The 24,930-nt window shown below is 41.8% G+C and overlaps 1 protein-coding gene across 1 annotated transcript in view; it reads right to left on the bottom strand.

Annotated features, from left to right (window-relative positions):
• LOC126182244 (uncharacterized) overlaps positions 1 to 24,930 on the bottom strand; it is a 218,222-nt gene that overhangs the window by 107,385 nt on the left and 85,907 nt on the right. The window lies entirely within an intron of this gene.

Here is a 24,930-nt window from a genome sequence, read left to right as displayed (position 1 = left end):
TAAAACCTACAGGTTACTTCCCCTTGATGTGTGATCATGTAATTTGGCAAGAAGAAAGTTTCACAGTAAAAAAAAAAAAAAAACTCTTAGTTTGTAATTGCATCGTTCAAGAAAAGTATTTCTTTCATCAGTTGTTGTTGAGTTCAAACTTGAAATTAAAACATTCCTGATACTCATGAGTCTCTGGGACCAATATCTTCCTGCTATCAATGTTGATAAAAGGCAGAAAAACAACCATGCAATGTTCCCCACTCACAGTGTGGCAGTTCAGTCACCACACACATACACACACACATCAAAGGGAAGCACTGCACCTTCTAGCAGAATCTTGTACCATTTTGAAGGCCATCTGTCATCTATATACCTCAAAAATTGGAAACTGTTTGGTGGACAAGGCTTGGCAAATCAGATCGACCCAACTGAAACAATTACACGCTAAGAAAAATCTGGAGCCATATGAACCACATCAGAACCAGACACACAAAATGTGAAGCATCCATTTATGAACAGGGGATGGTAGAGGGACAGTAGACAGTCCTGAATGTAGTTGTGGAGGAATGGAGCAAATAAAAGACCACATTACTTGTGAACATCAAATAAGGAATTCAAAGAGGCTGGAGCAACTTCATAAATGCTTCTCCAAAGGTTACTGCGTGGTTAAGTTCATTAGATATAGAGCTCTGATGGAAAATTAATAACATCCTTAAATGTTCACCTGCTATACTTCAATACTTTGTTAATATTTTAATATTTATTTCATGTCTTCTCTTCCTCTTCTACGTATGGCATATATTTCTATAGTCCACCGTAATCTAAATACAAAAATAAATAAAATAATAGTAATCACTCCTGTGGGCCTCTGGCACATTCATGTCAAAATCTCTTGAACTTTAACAATATTATGAAAAGGATAGTTGCCACTCATTGTATATCGATTTATCGGAGATCCCCCCCACAAACGCAACCTGCACACTACTGACCACAATCTGGGCAGCTGAAGCAACATTGTTATATTGTTACGTCCCATCCTTGATTTCTCTTGAACTTTAGGTGCACACCTTGGCATTAGGTGATTAAAGTCATTTCCGGACATACAACTATTTTAAATGTGGTACATCTGATGTTCTCAACTCAAGAAGCTACCTACATGTAATTTTTCGCCATCCCTCTGATGGCTCCCAAAAATATATTTCCACACCAAATGTATGAACTACCAAAAATATCTCTACATAAATAAGTCCCTTCCCACTGGTCATCACAATCATCACATCTCCTGTGGGAGGCAGGAGACAACCAAATATACTGACGTCTTGCTAAAGCCTTTATGGACAAAGTTCTGCCCATTAAGTTCAGAAAAACATATGTTGTTGTTGTTGTTGTTGTTGTTGTTTGTGTTGTGGTCATCAGTCCAAAGACTGGTTTGATGGAGCTCTCCATGCTACTCTATCCTGTGCAAGCCTCTTCATTTCCGAGTAACTACTGCAACCTACATCCTTCTGATCTGCTTACTTTATTCCTCTCTTGATCTCCCTCTACAATTTTACCCTTCACATTTCCCTGCAATACTAAGTTGGTACTCCCCCGACACCTCAGAACATGTCCTATCAACTGATCCCATCTCCTAATCAAGTTGTGCCACAAATTTCTCATCTCCGCAATTCTATTCAGCACCTCGTTAGCTGTTAGTCTGTAGCACCATATTTCAAACGCTTCTATTCTCTTCTTGTCAACGCTTTTTATCATCCATGTTTCACTTCCATACATGGCTACACTCCATACAAACACTTTCAGAAAAGACTACCTGACACTTAAATCTATACTCAATGTTAACAAATTTCTCTTCATCAGAAATGCTTTCCTTGTCATTGCTAGTCTACATTTTATATCCTCTCTACTTCAACCATCATCATTTATTTAGCTGCCCAAATAGCAAAACTCATCTACTACTTTAATTGCCTCATTTCCAGTTTTAATACCCTCAGTATCACCTGATTTAATTTGGCTACATTCCATTATCCTTGTTTAGCTTTTGTTGGTGTCCATCTTATACCTTTCTTTCAAGACATTGTCCATTCCATTCCATTGCTCTTCCAAGAACTTTGTTGCCTCTTACAGTATTACAATGTCATTGGGAAACCTCAAGGTTTTCATTTCTTCTCCATGGATTTTAATTCCCACTCCAAATTTTTCTTTTGTTTCCTTTACTGCTTGCTCAATATGCAGATTAAATAAAATTGTGGACATGGCTACAAGCCTGTCTTACTCCCTTTCCAACAACAGCTTCCCTTTTGTGCTCTTCGACTATTATAACTGCCATCTGGTTTCTGTACAAATTGTAAATAGCCTTTTGCTCCCTGTATTTTACCCCTGCCACCTTCAGAATTTGAAAGAGAGTATTCCAGTCAACACTGCCAAAAGCTTTCTCTAAGTCTACAAATGCTTAAAAACTCTAGGTTTGTCTTTCCCTAATCTCTCAAGTCGTAGGGTCAGTATTGCCTTCCGTGTTTCTACATTTCTCCGGAATCCAATCTGATCTTCCCTGAGGTTGGCTTCTACCAGTTTTTTCATTCGTCTGTATAGAATTCGTGTTAGTATTTTGCAACCGTGACTTATTAAACTGATAGTTCAATAACTCTCACACCTGTCAGCATCTGCTTCTTTAGAATTGGAATTATTATATTCTTTTTGAAGTCTGGCGGTATTTCGCCTGTCTCATACATCTTGCTCACCCGATGGAAGAATTTTGTCATGGCCGGCCCTCCCAAGGCTACCAGTAGTTCTAATGGAATGTTGTCTACTCCCAGGGCCTTGTTTTGACTTGGGTATTTCAGTGCTCTGTCAAATTCTTCACACAGTATCATATCTCCCATTTCATCTTCATCTACATCCTCTTCCATTTCCATAATATTGCCCTCATTTACATTTCCCTTGTATAGACCCTCTATATACTCCTTCCACCTTTCTGCTTTCCCTTCTTTGCTTAGGACCAGTTTTCCCTCCGAGCTCTTTATATTCATACAGGTGGTTCTCTTTCCTCCAAAGGTCTCTCTAATTTTCCTGTAGGCAGTATCTATCTTACCCCTAGTGATACATGCTTCTACATCCTTACATTTGTCCTCTAGCCATTCTTGCTTAGCCATTTTGCACTTACTGTCAATCTCATTTTTGAGACATTTACATTCCTTTTCACAGACTTCATTTACTGCATTTTTGTATTTTCTCCTTCCATCAATTAAATTCAGTATCTCTTCCGTTACCCAAGGATTTCTTCGAGCCCTCGTGTTTTTATCTCCCGGATCCTCTGCTGCCTTCACTATTTCATTCTCAGAGCTATCCATTCTTCTTCTTCTTCTTCTTCTTCTTCTTCTGTATTTCTTTTCCCCGCTCTTGTCAATCGTTCCCTAACACTCCTTACGAAACTCTCTACAACCTCTGGTTCTTTCTGCTTATCCAGGTCCCATATACTTAAACTCCCACCTTATTGCAGTTTCTTCTGTTTTAGTTTACAGTTCATAACCAATAAATTGTGGTTCAGAGTCCTCACCTGCACCTGGAAATGTCTTACAATTTAAAACCTGGTTCCTCAATAACTTTCTTACCATTATGTAATCAATAAGAAAACTTCCAGTGTCTCCAGTTCTCTTCTGCATGCACAGCCTTCTTTCACGATTCTTAAACCAAGTGTTAGCTAAAGACTAAGTTATGCTCTGTGCAAAATTCTACCAGGTGGCTTCCTCTTTCATTCCTTACCCTCAGTCCATATTCACCTACTACTTTTCCTTCGCTTCCTTTTCCTACTACTGAATTCCCGCCCCCCATGATTATTAAATTTTCATCTCCCTTAAGTATCTGAATAATTTCTTTTGCATCATCATACATTTCTTCAATCTCTTCATCATCTGCAGAGCTAGTTGGCATATAAACTTGTACTACTGTGGTAGGCATGGGGTTTGTGTCTATCTTGGCTACAATAATGCATTTACTATTCTGTTCATAGTAGCTTATACACATTTCCATTTTTTTTATTCATTATTAAACCTACTCCTGCATTACCACTACCTGATTTTGTATTTATAACCCTGTACTCACCTGACCAAAAGTCTTGTTCCTCCTGCTACTCAACTTCACTAATCCCACTATATCTAGCTTTAACCTATCCATTTAAATTTTCTAATCTACCTGCTCGATTAAGGGGTCTGATATTCCACGCTCTAATCCATAGAATGCCAGTTGTTTTCTCCTGATAAAGATGTCGTAAGTAGTTCTGCCTGGTGATATGAATGGGGCGACTATTTTACATCCAGAATATTTTACCCAAGAGGATGCCATCATCATTTAACCATACAGTAAAGCTGCAGGCCATCTGTAAAAATTACGGCTGTAGTTTTCCCTTGCTTTCAGCCACTCACAGTACCATCACAGCAATGCTGTTTTGGTTGATGTTCCAGGCGAGTATAATCAATCATCCAGACTGTTGCCCCTGCAACTACTGAAAAGGAAGAGGCTGCTGCCTCTCTTCAGGAAGCATGCATTTGTCTGGCACCTCAACAGATACCCCTCCGTTGTGGTTGCACTTACAGTATGGCTGTCTCTATGGCTGAGGCATGCAAGCCTCCCCACCAATGGTCCATGGTTCAAGGGGGAGAGGGGGGTGAGGAGGAGGAGGAGGCGGAGGAGGAGGAGGAGGAGGAGAGACTTCTACTCACCATTTACTTCCATCATCATCATCATCATTATCATCATCATTTAAGACTGATTATGCATTTCAGCGTTCAGCCTGGAGCATAGTCCCCCTTATAAAATTCCTCCATGATCCCCTATTCAGTGCTAACATTGATGCCTCTTCTGATGTTAAGCCTTTTACTTCAAAATCATTCTCAACCGAATCCAGGTACCTTCTCCTTGGTCTACCCCAACTCCTCCTACCCTCTGCTGCTGAACCCCATGAGTCTCTTGGGTAACCTTGCTTCTCCCATGTGTTTAACATGCCCCCACCATCTAAGCCTGTTCACCCTGACTGCTACATCTATAGAGTTCATTCCCAGTTTTTCTTTGATTTCCTCATTGTGGACACCCTCCTGCCATTGTTCCCATCTACTAGTACCTGCAATCATCCTAGCTACTTTCATATCCGTAACCTCAACCTTATTGATAAGGTAACCTGAATCCACCCAGCTTTCGCTCCCATACAACAAAGTTGGTCGAAAGACTGAACGGTGCACAGATAACTTAGTCTTGGTACTGACTTCCTTCTTGCAGAAGAGAGTAGATCGTAGCTGTGCACTCACTGCATTAGCTTTGCTACACCTCGCTTCCAGTTCTTTCACTATGTTGCCATCCTGTGAGAATATGCATCCTAAGTACTTGAAACCGTCCACTTGTTCTAACTTTGTTCCTCCTATTTGGCACTCAATCCGTTTATATCTCTTTCCCACTGCCATTACTTTTGTTTTGGAGATATTAATCTTCATACCACAGTCCTTATGTTTCTGATCTAGCTCTGAAATATGACTTTGCAAACTTTCAATCGAATCTGTCATCACAACTAAGTCATCCGCATATGCGAGACTGCTTATTTTGTGTTCACATATCTTAATCTCACCCAGCCAGTTTACTGTTTTCAACATATGATCCATAAATAATATGAACAACAGTGGAGACAGGTTGCAGCCTTGTCTTACCCCTGAAACTACTCTGAACCATGAACTCAATTTACCGTCAACTCTAACTGCTGCCTGACTATCTATGTAAAGACCTTTAATTGCTTGCAAAAGTTTGCCTCCTATTCCATAATCTCATAGAACAGACAATAACTTCCTTCTAGGTACCTGGTCATACGCATTTTCTAGATCTATAAAGCATAGATACAATTCCCTGTTCCACTCGTAACACTTCTCCATTATTTGCCGTAAGCTAAAGATCTGGTCCTGACAACCTCTAAGAGGCCTAAACCCACACTGATTTTCATCCAATTTGTCCTCAACTAATACTCGCACTTTCCTTTCAACAATACCTGAGAAGATTTTACCCACAACACTGATTAAAGAAATACATCTGTAGTTGTTTCAATCTTTTCTGTTTCCATGTTTAAAGATTGGTGTGATTACTGCTTTCGTCCAGTCTGATGGAACCTGTCCCAACTCCCACGCCATTTCAATTATCCTGTGCAGCCATTTAAGACCTGACGTTCCACTGTATTTGATGAGTTCCGACTTAATTTCATCCACCCCAGCCGCTTTATTACACTGCAATCTATTGACCATTTTCTCCACTTCCTCAAATGTGATCCTATTTCCATCATCATTCCTATCCCATTCTACCTCGAAATCTGAAACATTATTATTTCCAGGAAACCAAAAAATCTGTCTCCAGTACAAATGAGCGACATCAGTGATCACTTGATCCCCATGCCTTCAAAATCTCTTATTGTATCTTATGCCAGAGCTTCTTATCTCTCATTATGACCCAAAGTACTATCTTCATCCTCCTACCTGGTATTCTCTTAAGTCACCCAAACTGTGTAATAACCTAGTCTCTCTCATTATGACCCAAAATACTATCTTCACCCTCCTACCTGGTATTCTCTTAGTCACCCAAACTGTGTAATAACCTAATCTGTACATATAGGTATAGGATGATTGATTGAAGCTCCTGTTCCCTATTTCTACCATTATACTGCTTTTAGCTCTAGTTCTTACACTTCTTAAGCTAATATACACCATTTTCTTCCCTTTTAGAAACAAGCACTTATCTTTAATTTATCTTCCTTACTGGCATGAGATTTGATCAATTACATAAAAACACTGAATTATGACAGAACCTTATGATATGCAGTAACTAATTTTCTTGTAAGTTGAGAGACATTCTCTATTCTCATTATACACTTTAACCATCCATTGATAGATAAAAAGGTCTGCCTTAAACTAGTGGAATGCAACTATGAAGACAGGTCAAGATCAAATGTGCAGAAGTATATGGAAGTGTACTACGTGACTCAACAGCCAATCGTGTATCTGCGACATTCTTGTCTTCGATCTGTGTGTGTTGTGCTGTGTTTGTAAAGCTTACTGCTTATTCCAGCCACAGTGTTCTGTACTGAGTGATTACTTTTTCCCTCATAGCGTTCATCATGAGCAATGGTAAGCAATCATCACAACATGCAAGAGGAATAATGTTTCATTTGTAGCTATACTTTACAAGACAGTCTTCTGCTGAATCCATGCCGGCACAAGTCACATTTCACACTACTGGCAAATACCCAGAGGAGACAGCTGAAACACATGGTATTGGTTTCAGGTCCATTCAAAGAATATCCATCAAATCTAAGGTGTCTATACAAGCCTGTGGTTCGGCTGTTTTCAAGTCACAAAGCAAGCAAAACAATCGCAAAACAGAAGAGAGTGAGCAATATGATTTTGTGAAAAACTTTTGCAGAACCTAGTGTTCTACATGTATGCTAAAGGCGAATACATCTGACAGTAGAAAAATTAGTTTCATGTATGAAAGAAGCAAAAATTTTAACAGAAGCAAATGGAGCATGTTGAGAGCACTGAAAGGCATGGGGCTCAGATATCAGAAAATGAACAACTAGAGGAAATCACTCATGGAACGAAGCAATATTGTAGCTGCAAGGATTGTGTTGTTGAGAACAATGCAGGAGGTCGGGTAACTTGGCATGTCTTGAATTTATAATGTAGATGGAACTCCATGCAAGGGCTACAAGCTGGAAGAAGAGCTATGGGTATAGTGGGTTAAAAGTTCCAGTTGGCAAGGATAAGAGAATTGTAGTGATTCGCGTCATATAAGTAAAAACTGGCTTTATTTCCCAGAGGAAGCTGATTTTTAAGGCATCAAAGGGTAAGAATTCTGAAGATTAGGATTCTGAAATGATGTGCAGTGTCTTCAAATGGTGGTTTAAAGAACAACTGTTGTTGTATATCCCTGAGTGTTCAGCTATTGTCATGGATAATGTGAGCATCCAACCTGTGCAGCTGAACAAAGCTTCAAATACCAATTCCAAACAGGCTGACATCATTGCACAGTTGTCACCTAATGGCATGCTTTATAGTTCGTTACATACCAGAGCATAATTACTGGTTCTTGTCAATGCCCTCAAGCCTGCATACAGAGTTTATGAGATAGACGAAACTGCAAAGCAGCATGGACACTGTATTGTTAGATTACCCCCATATCATCATCATTATAATCCAGCTAAGCTGGTACGGGATCAGGTGAAAGTACATATTGCAGAAAAGAACAATAATTTAAAATTGCAGATTTTGATAAACTTACACTTGAGGTAATAGACAGCATCTCGAATATTTGCATGAGCGCCTTGTGTAAGACACGAAGAAAAACTGCAGAATGAAGATTACCACAGAGAAACTGGCAGGGGCACTATGAAACCTTTCATTGTGAATCTCACTGAAAGTGAGACATCTACGTCGGACTGCGAAGACAATGGTGTGGATTTCTTAATGTGACATATGTAAGTAATAATTACTGCTACTTATGACTTCCTTTGTATGACTGTATCTGCAGTTGCACTAAAAATTATTAATTGCTGAAGTATTCATCTTTGGCTTCATAATAATGCAGTTTTCGTCATAGCAGGTTCCACAATGAAATAAATTTTTAGTAACCCTTTAAATGATTTATTTCTGATATCCTTTTAAGGCGACACATTTTTAAAGCTTGATGCCTAATGTAAGCAAAATATACTATTATTGTTCAAAAGATGAAACATTAAACATCAATAGCATTTAAAGGAAGACGCTAATCATTACTACTAAAAAAAATTGTGTGTGTGTGTGTGTGTGTGTGTGTGTGTGTGTGTGTGTGTGTGTGTTACAAAGAGTGTAGTTCACTGTGGTACAATGTGTATGCTAGTGTCTCATCAGCTGTTACAGTGCTTGAACTGATGGAAGAATATCGCAGCAGCGCAACAGATCTTCCCTTTCTATTTGCGCAAAACGTGTGCCATACCTGCCTTTATAGCTGCTCTCACACTAGTTGTAAGCAACTTTATGAACAGAAAATTTATAAAAGTTTATGATGGCCAGATCAGGATTGCTGAGGTCAAGTACTAACAGTTCACATTTCAATTATAATCACTGACTTCTAAAACTTGTTTCAGAAACTCAAAGATACATGTTCCACTTGACTGTTGCCCTTGATATAATTTGGTTCCTTACAGATTAATTTGTTCCTCTTCCAGTAATTTTTGGGTTTGCAGCTGGATCCCATCAACATTCTGTCTAGGTATTTCGGCCCAGAGACATCCAGCCATCCTCACGTGAGTACACGAAGTACTGAAGAGACCTGATGCAGTCAAGGTATTTATAACGAATTCTGCATATGCGAATCGTACTGGCAGTTTAGGGTGCATGCATTAAGAGGTGACATGCACGAGGCAGACAATTTGTGTGTGCTGCCCTCAGCGGTGAAGTAAGAATAATCTAATCGCTGAGTATCGACTGAGCATGTCGATTCCGTTGTGACCGCATAATTTTAATTACTGGATTCCAAATTTTATCCAGCTTACAGCCATTGTCACAATTCATTAAATTATCAGCAAGACGTTTTTCCATGGATTCTTTAATTACAGAGTCCCAGAAGCTGGAAACTGGTGCTAAAATTTTGGTATTATTGTATTCCATTGAATGTCTCATGGAAATGCAATGTTCTGCTACTGCTGATTTTAAAGGTTGCCGCAGATGAGTTATGTCTTTCATGTTCTACACAGCGTTCCTGGACCGTTCGTGTTATCTGACCTATATATGCAGAGCCACACGCACAGGGAATTTTATAGAAACCCGACTTCCCCAAATGTAAATTGTCTTTAAAAGATCCGACTAAGGCCCTGCTCTTTGCTGGTGGATAGAAGATGACATCGTATCACCACCTACTGCATGCGCCATAAACTGCCAGTACGATTCACATGCGCAGAATTCATTATAAATACCTTGACTGCATCAGGTCTCTTCAGTACTTCACCTACTCACCTGAGAATGGCCGGACGCTTCTGGGTCGAAATATCTTGGCAGAATGTTGATGGGATCCGGCTGCAAACCCAAAAATAATTAGAAGAAGAAATACGCCGGGAAAATTTCAGAAGTCACATAATTTATTCTTATTCAAAATGTTAAGATACTTTCCTTGAATGCTTTAAAAAAGCTGGATAATAATGACATGAGACTGTAATTCTTACTATTAATGTGTCATCTTTCCTACAGAATAACTGCATTGTTGAGTGTTCAAATATTTGTTGAGAATATTTACTGACTACAGAAATTTTGCTTATTATTTGTTAACTAATAGTACAGTTTAATGAAATTTTTTTGAACTTCCAGCTATATCAAGTGACTAAAGGAGCTTTAGGACAAATGCTTCTTGGCCACTGTCATGCAGTAACTACCTGCCATTTCACTAATGGTCTCATCCCTATAGCCATACACACACTATTTAATGCTGAGAAATCAACTATGGTACAACACAAATTATAAATTGGCATCTTATGAAACTTGATGCCGCTCTCAGATAGTGTGACACAATAAGTGACAAAATTAAAACCTCAGTAAACACCCACATTAATATGGCAGTCTCCAACTCAGCACAGCCTGAAATTTGGCCACTGAGATTCTGCAGTGAATACGGTGAACACATCACGTAAATGCATATCTGAGTCATTGGCTGTACAAATACACCTTCACTCTCTACCGGTTTTGATTCAATAACCATCTTCACTGGAAGAAAAGCTGTACAATGATGAGTCAAGACAGCTTTTCCTCCTGTGAAGATGGTTATCTAACTGAAACTGGTAGACAATAATGGTATATTTGTACAGCTGATGGATTAGAAATGCATTTCTTCATATATCTGACAACTGTAAACAATTATAAAATATCTAATCACATTATGTAAACTTTGTCTAATTTGACAATGGACTGAGCATCAGTGGCATCGCGGTCAGCAGTGAAGCTATATAAGGATGAGGCCAATGATGAAACAGCTGTCAGTTATTGCTTGACAATGCCTCATAAGTATTCAGCCAGTAGTTCATGCAAATTTGGCTAGGAGCTCATGACCACATTATTTCATATTGTCATGAGATTATAATTAGATATGCGTATTTTGTTTCAACTTCATCAGACAATCTTATATGGGATACTTTAAGGCCATTTTTCCAATACCATTCCTGCTTTTTCTACTTTGTGATTATATCACACACCTTCACTAAACATAATTTGAATAATATTTTATAATTTCCACATGTAAACTATAAAATATTATTCGAATTATGTTTAGTGAAAGTGTGTGCTATATTCATATAATGTGCATGAACTGTTTTGGCAACCTGTAGGGATTTCTGTTTTCTGTTTCCGCCCATTAACTGCAGTTATTGTAATACAAGAGTACAGTATTTTTTAAGAAAGCTTAGTCTATATCCTATATGGATGGATGCAAGATGGCAGCCAGTGTAAAAGTAGCTCATGTATCTCCTTGAAAAAATGTGAATACTGCAAGTAAAAAGAAAGCATATGTATATTCTAAGAATGAGATTTCAAAAGTAAACGCATATGTATCCAGCCTAAAATTTATTAACAGTGCATTAAAAATGGATATTAATAAATTTCAAACACCAAAATGCAAACCACCTGCGACACAACATACATCGAAATTTCTGTGAGAAATGTTGGCCTGTTTCTGACAAGTGGTCAAAAATGGTATACAAGAACAAAAGTATAAAAGAGGTGCAGCAAAGAAGTGCCACATTGCATAAAGTAAGGGGGATGGGTGTGCAAGTAGGTCACTTTGAACAATCTGTAGTGGAAAATTCAATTCATAATGCATGTCACACATGCAATCTGTTAGATCTAAAACAACTACTAGTAACGAAAATGGAAAACAAGTTTCAACTCACAATAAATTTACAATGCTAAAAAATTTATGTGATGCTCCTGAAATGAATCATTCACTGAATATTGGAAAACAAAAGTACAGTGGACCGGCAACAAATAACCAACAAGACAGGAAAACTACAGGGGAAACTTGGAGAATATTTCATGAAAATTTCCTGGTCACGTTGTATTAACTACAGACTGGGAGATCAAATACTGACACAGGGAATCATGTGAAACTGTTTTAAGTGCCTTATCTGACAATCACCTTGAGCAATTAATAAGGAAAGCAACTCATTAAGGTAATATCTAAAATCTACTGGTGCCAAACATATCAGAACTTTCCGACTCAGTGTAGAATAGGGAGTCACTGCTCAGAAGGCCATTACAAAGCATTATCTTAGCAACAAAGGCAAGGAATGGATTTCAGATTACCTGAGCAATCAGCATGAAAATTTAATCTCCAGCACTAGTAATGCTGAGTATCACTGAACAAAGTTGAAGAGCACTGTACAATACACTTTAGACAGGTACATGTTGAGCAAATTTATGAGGGATGGAAAAGATCCTCCTGTGATTTCACAGCCACGTTAGAAAGTAGAAAGCTGCTATGAAATCAAAGAGTGCTGCACTGCAAATGTAAATATAGCTGAAGCCTCAAAATAAATAAATTGCACAAGGAGGGCCATACGTGAAGTGTTCAATGAATTTAGAAGTAAAATTCTGTCTACCAGACTTGACAGATAATCCCAAGAAATTTTGGACTTAATAAGTAAATGGATCAAAGGGATCTGTACTGACACACTTTGACTGTAACAGCATTGAAACTGAGGACAATACACAAAGATACAAAATAATAAATGTTTTTTTCCAGAACTTATTTTCTGAGGAAGATCACACTGCAGTACCTCCTTCAAATCATCGCAGAAATGGCAAAATGGTCAATACTGAAAAAAGCGACCATGGGATAGAAAAGCAGCTTAAATTGATAACAACAGAGGGAAGGCGACTGTAATTAACAAGATACCAACATGACTGTACAGAGTGTGTGCAAAAGAACTTGTCCTCTTCTAACTCTTCTAATAACAGTGTCCCGTAGGTCTCTGAAGGAGCAAAGTGTTCCTTATGATCAGAAAAAGCACACGTCATTCCCATTTTCAATGAGGGTCATTGAAAAGGTGCACATAACTATAAGCGTGTACCTCTGAATTAGCCTGTTGTAGAATTGTGGTAAACAGTTTATGATCTAATATTATGATCTTTCTGGAAGCCAAAAATTCTCCAGCTCACTCTGTTTGTCCAAGAGACCCAGAAGGTGACAGATACTGATGCACAAGTAGATCCTGTGTTCCTCGACTTCATTCAATACAGTTCTGCACTGTCATCTAATGAACAAAATATATGAGTTTATATGAAATAAAAAAACTGTGCGATTTGACTGAACAATTTCTAGCAAATAGAATACAGCATGTTGTTCTCAATGGAGAGAAGTCTTCAGATGTAAAGTGTGTGCAGACATATCCCAATCGAGTGTTATAGGCCGTCACTTTTCAGATTATATATACGTGATGTATATGATTCCTCCACTGGGGTAATTCCTGCCTGGCGCGTCCACGTTGCGGGGGTGGGCATCCTACACTTCAGTAGGCCGGAGTGCTAGGATGGCTGAGTTCAGGCAGGGACCCAATCCCGTGGGGTATAACATGGAACCCATGCCCAGGGTTACGGGTGAAGACCTTAATGGCAGCGACGGCGGAGAAGGAAGACTTCGGAACGGCATAGCTGGCAGATGAGGCAACCCTCCTTTCTGGGGATTAAATGAGAAGGGAACCGCTGCCTTGTGGTGGAGGAGAAACTCCAAAGGCTAAGGGAGACAACCCCAACAGAAAATCCTTCCTTGCGTTAGGCCTAGCAAGCCAGTAGGAAAGTGTTCATATATTGCTTTCAAAACACAGACTAGCCTCGGAACGAACCACTCAGGATTTGACCCCACTGCTTCTTCAAGTACTGGTGCAAATGACGGGAGACCTGATGTTACTCATCAGTACAAGAAGAAGAAACCAACTGGACTAAAAAATAACCTAAATATTGGCACCCTTAATATATTAACCCTCAATGGAAAAATGGAAGAAATGACAGATGTACTGACAGAGAGGAAGTTAGATATATTGGGATTAAGCGAAACAAAGTGGAAGGGAAAAGGTGAGAAGAATTTGAGAGGAGGAGGAAAACTGTACTGGAGTGGGAATAACAGGTCTGGAAGAAATGGTGTGGCAGTGATGGTGAATAAGAATGTACAAAGCTGTATTGAAAATGTGAGATATATATCAGACAGGATCATAATCTTAAACCTGAGATTCCAAAAAGAAACACTAAAAGTAATCCAGATTTATGCACCTCAAGTGGGATGTAGCGAAGAAGAGAAGATGGACTTTGAAAACGTGTTAGAAAACCATATAGAGAGTGCTAATATAGTGATGGGAGATTTTAATGCACAGGTAGGCAAAGACAGAATGGGATTTGAGCAAGTATTGGGATGTTTTGGATATGGAGGTAGAAATGAAGAAGGGGAAAGACTCCTGGATTTGTGCCAGAGAAATGGAATGAAAATAGCAAACAGCTGGTTTATGAAGAGAGAAAGTCATGTTATCACCAGATACAGTTGGGATGGAAGAACGAAGAGTATAATTGATTATATTCTAGTAGATAGGGAATGGGGAGAGAAAGTAACAAATGTGAAGGTAATTCCAAGTGTGAGTGCTGATGGAGACCATAGATTACTGGTGGGACAATGGAAAATGAATCAGTGTGTGAAAAATAGAAAACAGAAGAAAGTGACGAGGATACGGGATTGGAAATTGAAGGAAAGTGAATGTGCTGAGAAGTACAGAGAATTAATAACACAAAAATTTCCAAAAGAAGTTTTCTGCGATGTAGAAAAAGAACGGAGTTTATTCAAAGACACTTTAGTCGAAGCAGCACAAAAAGTATGTGGCAGAACATCTGGAAAGGAAAAAATAAGACAGACAAGTTGGTGGGATGATACCACAATCCAAGCAGTTAGAAGAAAAAATGGAGCATGGAGAAAATGGTGGAAAATTAAAAATGACGAAGACCATAAAAGATATATAGAGGAAAAGAAGAAGTGCAAAGAAATAGTGGAAACAGCAAAGAAAAAGGCATGGGAAGAGTTTACAAAAAAACTTGAAGAAGATGTGAAGAGCAATAAGAAAATGTTTTATAAAATGATGAAAAATAAAAGGAAGGCTTCTGAAGTACCAGTAAAGATGGAAACAGAGGACGGTACCATTATTGAAGATCCAGGGAATATAAAAGATCTCTGGAAAGAACATTTTAAGAAGCTGTTAAACGCTGAGGACCAGGTACATGAGGAAACAACAAATAATGGAGAAATTGAGAGAAGTTGGGAAGCAGAATTAGGACAAATTACACAGGAAGAAATGGAAAAAGCTGTGAAGAAGATGAATGGGGGGAAAGCCCCAGGACCTGATGAAGTATCAGTGGACATGATAAGAGCAGCAGGTCCAGTGGGAATGCAGTGGCTGTATAGAGTACTATCAAGCGTGTGGAGAAATAGTAAAATACCTGGCGACTGGAGAACAGGAGACATTGTTCCCATCTTCAAGAAAGGCAATAAAAGACTTTGTAAAAACTACAGAGGAATAACCCTCATGAGTCATACAGCCAAGATTTTTGAAAGAATTTTACTAAATCGAATAAGTGAAAAGATAGAAAAGGAGCTGAGTGAAGAACAGCATGGGTTTAGGAAAGGAAGGAGCACAATCAACCTGATATTTTCTATCCGTCAACTGATGGAAAAAAGTTGGGAGTATAACAAAAGGGTGATAATGGTTTTTATAGACATAGAAAAGGCATTTGACTCAGTTGACAGGGAAAGACTCTGGGAAGAACTGAAGAAGATAGATATAGAAGATGGATACATTAATGTTATAAAGACAATGTACAGAGGCCACAATTGTAGAATTAGAACACCATTGGGGAACTCTGAATACTTCGAAATAAGACAAGGACTTAAGCAAGGAAGTATTCTATCTCCTGCGCTTTTTAATGTTGTGATGGAGGGAATGAATAGGGCAGTTAAAGATATAGTAAAAGAAAAAGACAAAAAGATGATTTTTGCAGATGATATGGTAATATGGGGTGATAAAGAGGTAGATGTACAGTTACAGCTTGATGCGTGGAAGGAAATAATGAAAAGGTATGGATTAAGAATAAATAAAGATAAGAGTGAAGTAATGGTATTTGGAAGAGAGAAAGGAATCAATGGAAATATTACCTTGAATGGAGAACCCCTCAAAGTGGTAGAAAGTTTCACTTATTTAGGGAGTGAAATATCTAGGGATGGAAGAATAACTAACGAAATTAATAGGAGGTTACAGAAGGGAGGCAATTTCTACCAAACAATAAAACATCTGATTTGGAATAATGAAGTTTCAGAAAGAGCAAAACTCCTGATGTATAAGAATTATTACTTCCCTATTGTCACCTATGGTGGAGAAACATGGACAATGAAAGAAAGGGACTGGAGCAGACTGCAAGCAGGGGAAATGAAATTTCTCAGAGCAGTTAAGGGAAAAACAAGAATGGACAGAGTAAGGAATGTAGAGATTAGAAAGGACCTCAAACAAGAAAGTATGAGAGAAGAAATTGAAAGAAAGAGATTAAGATGGTATGGGCATGTTAAGAGGATGCATGGGCAGAGACTCCCCAAAATTATGGAAGAACTAAAGATGGTTGGGAAACGACCTAGAGGGCGCCCAAGAACACGGTGGAAAATGGGAGTGAGAATATTTGTTGAAAGGAGAGGTGTGACCTGGCAGCAAGTGGAGGAAGAAAAGTGGTGGGAGGACCGAGCCAAAAGGAGAGGACTCGTCAGCACCCAGACCCGGCAGTAGCTGGAGCGGGATTCGGATATAGATAGATAGTAGACAACATCAGAAGTTGCATAAGGCTTTTTGTAGATGATGCTGCCGTATTCACAGAAGCTGCAATGCTAGAAGATTGTAGCAGAATGCAGGAGGACATGCATAGGATCGACACTTGGTGCAGGGAGTAGCAATTGACCTACAACATAAATAAACATAATGTATTGTGTATATATAGACAGACAGACCCAGTATTGTATGACTAAGCGATTGCAGAACGATCAGTAGAAGCTGTTACTTTCATGAAATACCTAGGAGTATGAGTATGGAGCAATTTGATGTGGAATGACCACGTAAAACTAACTGTGGGAAAGGCGGATGCTACACTGAGATTTATCAGAAGAATACTCAGGAAATGTAGACTGTCTACTAAGGAGGTAGTTTACAAATCCTCATTCGACCAATAGCTGAATACTGCTCATCAGTATGGGACCTGTACAGATAAGACTGATAGAAGAAACAGAGAAGTTCCAACGAAGAACAGCACATTTCATTAGAGGTTCATTTAGTATTCATGGAAGCGTCATGGAGATGATCAACCAACTCGAGTGGCAGATGCTGCAAGAGATGCATTCTGCATCACAATGTGGTTTACTGTTGAAGTTCTGTGAGTGTATGTTCCAAAGAAAAATATTGCTTCCTTCTTCGTATGTCTTGCAAAACAATCACAAAGATAAAATCAGAGAGATTCCAGCCCACGTGGAGGCTTACTGGCAATCTTCTTCCTTTTTTTTTTTTTTTTTTTAAGTGTGTGACAAGGGCCTCCCATCGGGTAGACTGCTCGCCTGGTGCAAGTCTTTCGATTTGACGCCACTTCGGCGACTTCCTCGTCAATGGGGATGAAATGATGATGATTAGGACAACACAACACCCAGTCCCTGAGCGGAGAAAATCTCTGAGCCAGCCGGGAATCGAACTCGGGCCCGTAGGATTGACAGTCCGTCGCGCTGAGCACTCAGCTACCGGTGGCGGACAATCTTCTTCTTGTGAACCATTCACAACTAGAACAGGAAAGGGAGGGGGGGATGTGTACAGAAAGTGGCCTGTGCCACACACCGCAAGGTGGCTTGCAGAGCATAAATATAGATGTAGATAGAGAAAATTCAAGTGATAGTCAAGGAAGAAATTGTAGCTAATTACTACAGTAAAAGACTGACAATCAATTCATTGTGAAAAGTATTAAAAACTCTGGTGCACAAATCATAGCTCAAATGACACAGATACATAAGCCACTGAAAGTGTTTCGAAGGAACACAACAGATTTTCTGGAACAAATATTGAAACTAACACACAAAATGAATGTATTAATTCATCTGGTATCTATTAGACATGATGCATAAGACCTGAACAGAATAATGAAGTCTATGAATTCACAATAGGAAAAAAAAATCATTACTACTATGAATGTGTGTATGAAGAGACTGACTGTGAATTTCAAAATTGCACTATTGGAAATAAATGTATACTCACCATTTCCAGCTGGACAAACAAGGAAAGATGAAAGATGTACATTTTGCAATAAATTGCCTCTTTCATACTACGAATAAAAAAAAAAAAATAAAAAAAAGTACCAGTAAGAAAGCATACACAAACAGAGAAACACATAAAACATGACCAAAGAACTGACATACAATTACGGACCAGTATGTGAGTAGAAACAAGCAAAAAATTAAGAAACAACACTCTTGGCGAGCTGAATTTCAAACCTACACATACAGTAACAATGCAGCTACTAATGGATGGATGAGTAAAAATGGAATGTAATAAATAATTACGTTAAAGTGGCAAAATAAAGCAAAACTATAGGCCCAAAAACAACTATGGGCAGGTATGCGAATAGAAAATACATAAGAAAATGCAACACTACTGCTACTTTGAATTTACACTAAAGGTATGTCTTCTTCTTCTTCTTCTTCTTCTTCTTTCTTGGCTTTTCCTATTTCTTTACGGTGTTGGCATTGTTATACGGTTGTATGGGTTTTGGCAGTGTTGGTGACAGCTGGTGACTGGATGCCCTTCCTGACACTGTCACTACCTCTGGAACAGAATTTATGTACTCTATCTGCCTGTGTAGATGTCATGTCCAAGAATGAGAATGTTTTCTAAATGTTTATGCACCGTGTATCTGAGTGGAATGTGGGTACCCGCCTGGCATTTACCTATTTGGGTGTGGGAGACCACCTAAAAATAACATCCAGGCTAGCTGGCTCACCAGCCCTCATCATTAATCCATGAGGCCAACTTGGTCAGGGGAAGGCTCCCCTCCCCGAATCCCAGAAGGGAAAATATGGTACATAATTGTCAAACCACAAATGCACCTGATCTAAAAATTTATCATCACAATGTACAATCTATGAATAATAAAACAGACAAAATTTACATTTCTGAGGACTGGCTGAATTAATTCAACGTACAAAAATAACTAAATTCATTTTGTCTACCTATTACTGCAAAAACAATAGCAAGCAGGGTACAGGAGCAATTATGGTAAAGGAAGATACAGGTTTCACTTCAATACTGATTTCCTTATAAAATGTAGAAACAGAGGCCCTTTTGAACTTTGCTTCATTCTACAGTTTATATGGTGATGTGAATGCTGCTACCCGAGTAACAGACACTTTCAAAACACTTTATATTAGTTCCTATTAAAGAAAAGTTTATACCGCACTTCATTCAGATTTCCAATTGAGCTTTAGCTCAAATACTAAGCTACAAAGTAAAATCAGTATTGGGAATAACATGTCTTTAAGAACCACATGTAGATGCTATAGTCAGAATAACATGAACTGCCTCAACAGCTTATTAAACACACAATAGTGGTCACAGGTTTACAAAATTAATGGGTTAAGTGAATAATTTGACACCTTCACTGATATACAGGGTGTACCTGGAGGAATCGCTAATATTCTGGGGTACGACAGCAATGATCATTTGAAGCAAAAAACATCGTATGGACATACGGCCTATTCCAAACAGTTTCCGAGATAGAACACATTTACTGTGCATTGTTATTTATTTTCTGTATTTTTCAATATGTTGTCATATTTACAATTGTACAACAGTTAGTAAACTTTACAACATACATTTTACAAATATCAATCACATATTCACCTTTAAGCATTATACACATCTCATTACAGCTATTGTGCAGTTTGCAACAGATGTTCAAATATCCCACGGTCAGCTTCAGTGCGTTTATGCACTCTTGGAAGCACATATTATGTTGCTTGTCAATGTTGTTTTTTTTTTTTTTTTTTTGGTTGGGTTTAAGGGCGCTCAACTGCTGAGGTCATTAGCGCCCAGTCACTGTTGTTAGAGCACATGGAATCTGGTAAAACTCAAGGGGATGGAGGGGACACCAGAAGGACCCAACAAAGATGCAGACAAAATAAGTAAAAAGATTAAATGTCTTTGGACAAGCCAGTTAAAGTTATAAAACGCAGAATACGAGCAGCTGCTCGAGCGTCATCAGCTAAAACATCCGGTAAAGTAGATGGCAGGGACAGGACAACACGAAATTGACTAAAACGGGGACACGACAATAAAACATGGCGCACTGTTAATGCCTGACCACAAGGGCACTGCGGGGCTGGGTCACCGGAGAGCAGGTAGCGGTGGCTAAACCGGCAATGCCCAATCCACAACCTGGTCAGAAGGACCTCCTCGCGCCGAGATGGTCGGGAGGATGTTGTCCAAGCAGTTGGTAGCGGTTTTACTGCCCGGAGCTTGTTTCCTTGGAGGGATGACCAAGCATCCCACCACAACGACACAAGCCTCTTACAGACATCCCCACGAACGTCGGATGACGGGACACAATGGGAGGCTGGCCGAGGCAGGAGGACTGCAGCCTTGGCTGCAGCATCCGCAGCCTCATTCCCAGGCACTCCCACATGTCCGGGAACCTACAGAAAGCTGACAGAACCACCGTTATCAGCGAAAGAATGGAGGGACTGCTGTATCCGTTGAATCAAGGGATGAACCGGATAGGGAGCTCCAAGGCTCTGAAGAGCACTGAGTGAGTCAGAGCAGAGTACATATGATGAATGGTGGTGGCGGCGGGCATACTGAACGGCCTGATGGAGAGCAAAAAGCTCGGCCGTAAAGCTGGAACATTGGTCGAGGAGCCGGTATTTAAATGTGGCGGCCCCGACGACAAAGGCACAGCCGACACCATCGTCAGTTTTGGAGCCATCGGTGTAAATAAAGGTGTGACCGGCAAGTCGAGCACGAAGTTCGGCAAACCATGAGCAATACATTGCAGCCGGAGTACCATCCTTCGGGAGTGAGCTGAGGTCGAGATAAATATGAACCGGAGCCTGGAGCCAAGGTGGTGTCGGGCTCTCACCCTCTCTGAAGGTGGTAGGGAGGGCAAAATCCAATTGTCGAAGCAGGCGACGGAAGCGGACTCTGGGGGGCAGCAGGGCAGACACATACAACCCGTACTGACGGTCGAGAGAATCGGCGAAGAAGGACTTGTAAGAGGGGTGGTCGGGCATAGACGACAGCCGGCAGGCATACCGACACAGCAGTACGTCGCGCCGGTAGGTCAACGGTAACTCGGCAGCTTCAGCATAAAGACTCTCGACAGGACTAGTGTAGAAGGCTCCGGTCGCAAGACGTATCCCCCCGATGGTGGATGGAGTTGAGCCGGCGTAAGAGGGACGGCCGAGCGGACGAGTAGACGAAGCTCCCATAATCCAGCTTCGATCGGACTATGGACCAATACAAGCGAAGCAGGACAGTGCGATCCGCTCCCCAAGATGAACCGCTAAGAACTCTGAGGACATTAAGGGAACGTGTACAACGGGCTGCCAAATAAGAGACATGTGGAGACCAACACAGTTTCCTGTCCAACGTGAGCCCTAGAAACTTAGTTGTGTCCACGAATGGGAGAACAACGGGACTGAGATGTAAGGATGGCGGAAGGAACGCTTTATATCGCCAAAAGTTGATACAAACCGTCTTTTCTTCAGAGAACCGGAAGCCATTTGCCACGCTCCATGAGTAGAGGCTGTCTAGACAACGCTGAAGGCAGCGCTCCAGGAGGCATGTTCTCTAGGCACTGCAGTAGATCGCGAAGTCATCGACAAAGAGAGAGCCTGAGACATTAGGTGGAATGCAATCCATAATTGGATTGATCGCGATGGCAAAAAGGGCTACGCTCAAGACGGAGCCCTGAGGCACTCCGTTCTCCTGGAGGAAGACGTCGGACAATACGGAGCCCACACGTACCCTAAACTTTCGATCCGTTAAAAAGGAATCAATAAAAAGGGGCAGGCGACCGCGTAGGCCCCACCTGTGCATAGTGCGGAGAATACCTCCCCTCCAACAGGTGTCATAAGCCTTCTCCAAGTCGAAGAACACGGCTACCGTTTGGCGCCTTCGCAAAAAGTTGTTCATGATGAATGTCGACAAGGTCACGAGGTGGTCAACAGCGGAGCGGCGGCGACGAAAGCCGCATTGGACATTAGTAAGTAGCCGTCGAGATTCAAGAATCCAGACTAACCGAGCATTAACCATGCGCTCCATCACCTTACAGACACAGCTTGTAAGAGAAATGGGGCGGTAACTAGAAGGAAGGTGTCTATCCTTCCCGGGTTTGGGTATAGGAACAACAACGGCGTCACGCCAACGCATGGGGACTTGACCTTCGGTCCAGACGCGATTGTAGGTACGGAGAAGGAAGCTTTTGCCCGCCGGAGAAAGGTGTGCCAGCATCTGAACGTGAATGTCATCCGGCCCCGGAGCAGAGGACCGGGACAGTGCAAGCGCACGTTCGAGTTCCCGCATAGTAAAGGGGGCATTATAGGTTTCCAGATTCAGCGAGTGGAAGGAAGGTCGCCGAGCCTCTTCTGCCTCTTTCCTGGGAAGGAAGGCAGGATGGTAATGGGCGGAGCTTGAAACCTCCTCGAAAAAGCGGCCAAAGGCGTTGGAGACAGCCACCGGATCAACAAGGACCGCATTACCTGAGGTCAGGCCAGGTACCGAGGAGTGGGCCTTAATGCCCGACAGCCGGCGCAGGCTACCCCAAACGACGGAAGAGGGAATAAAACTGTTAAAGGAGCCGGTGAAAGAGGCCCAACAAGCTTTTTTGCTGTCTTTGATGACTCTACGGCATTGCGCTCGGAGTCGTTTGTATTCAATACAATTCGCCAACGTAGGATGGCGGCGAAAGGTGCGTAAAGCACATCGTCGAGCACGGATAGCGTCCCTACAAGCCTCGTTCCACCAGGGGACGGAAACGCGACGTGAAGAAGTAGTACGAGGAATGGAACGTTCGGCAGCATGGATGATAACAGCCGTGAGGTATTCGACCTGACTGTCACAACTGGGAAAATCGTGGAAAGGTCGCCAGGGATGAGTAAAGTCCCCAGTCAGCTTTCAGTATGTTCCAGCTCGAAGGACGTGGGGATGGGGTGTGGTGCAGGAGACGAACGACACAGGGGAAGTGGTCGCTCGAATAGGTGTCAGAAAGGACATACCACTCGAACCAACGGGCAAGAGTGGTAGAACATATCGAGAGGTCCAAGTGGGAGTAGGTATGAGTGGAGTCCGAGAGGAAAGTCGGGGCGCCGGTATTGAGGCAGACAAGATTGAGATGGTTGAAGACATCTGCCAAGAGTGAGCCTCTTGGACAGGATGCAGGAGAGCCCCAAAGGGGATGATGGGCATTGAAGTCGCCAAACAATAAAAACGGCGGGGGAAGCTGAACGATCAGGTGCATCATGTCAGCCCGACTAACAGCAGACGACGGTGGAGTGTAGATGGTACAAACTGAAAAAGTAAAAGCAGAAAGAGTAATGCGGACAGCTATTGCTTGGAGTGGGGTGGTCAATGGGATGGGATGGTAATAGACGTCGTCCTGAATGAGCAACATGACCCCACCATGAGCTGGGACACCGTCCACAGGGGTGAGGTCATACCGCTCCGAGGTATAGTGGGTAAAGGCAATACGGTCAGTCGGGCGCAACTTGGTTTCCTGGAGTCCAAGGACGAGCGGACAGTGCAGGCGGAGGAGCAGTTGTAATTCCTCCCGATGAGATCGAATACCTCTTATGTTCCAATGAAACAACGCCATCGCTAGTCAAAAAGTTGGGGGAACGAGACGGGGGAAGAGCTGGTCACCTTGACGGCCGCGGAGGGCCAGGTTGCGAGGGAACAACGCTACAACCGACGGGAGGCGGATCCGGTTCCATCGACTGGTCGCCAGCTGCGGCCGCTGTCCCTGGTTGTGTAGGAGGGGCAGCATCATTTGCCGACGAAAGGCCAGCTGAGCGCCTGGCAGCAGAGCGTCCCGGCGAAACTGAGGACGGCCGGGAGCGGCGACTCACGGATGGAGCGTCAGTCGAAATGCGCCGGGGTGGAGAGGGGGATAGAGACTTCTTCTTGGAGGCCTTCTTGGAAGGCCGAGGAGGCACAGGGATGGTGGGCTGGACCCGAAGAAGGTCCTCACGCGCGGGGTCCGTTTTGGAACGCCAGACCTCGGAAGCCGGGGTCCGGAACGTTTCCCCGATGGACGCCTGAGAAGAGGATCGCTTCTCAGGTGGCGTGTGGGGAGAAGGAGGAGGAACGGTGGCCCCTGGGGCAGAGGGGGTGGGGGCCACGGGGGAGGAGGATTTGGAAGGGAGGGATTTGGGAGGCAGAGGCAGAGCCCCCTGATGGGCGGAGGAGGCGGAGGGGGGACAGGAGAGGGGTGAGGATACCGCGGAAGGAGTGGACACAACTGAGGCAAACGAAGTGGTCAATGGCACGGGATGGAGGCGGTCGTACTTCTTCCTGGCCTCAGAATAAGACAGCCGATCCAAAGTTTTGATTTCTCGTATCTTCTTCTCCTTCTGATATGCGGGGCAGTCTGAGGATCTAGGCGAGTGGACGCCAGGACAATTAACGCACCGAGGTGGTGGGGTGCATGTATGTTCCTCACGAAGAGGACGTCCACAATCGCCACAGAGGGGCTCAGTCTCACACCGTGACGACATGTGCCCAAAGCGCAAACACCTAAAACAGCGCATAGGAGGCGGAACGTAGGGTCGCACGTCACACCGGTAGCACATTACCTTTAC

Source organism: Schistocerca cancellata, chromosome 1 (genome assembly GCF_023864275.1).
Source record: "Schistocerca cancellata isolate TAMUIC-IGC-003103 chromosome 1, iqSchCanc2.1, whole genome shotgun sequence".
In the NCBI taxonomy this organism is placed as follows: Eukaryota; Metazoa; Arthropoda; class Insecta; order Orthoptera; family Acrididae; genus Schistocerca; species Schistocerca cancellata.
Note: the sequence above shows the minus strand (reverse complement) of the source record. Positions and strands in the feature narration are given on the sequence as shown.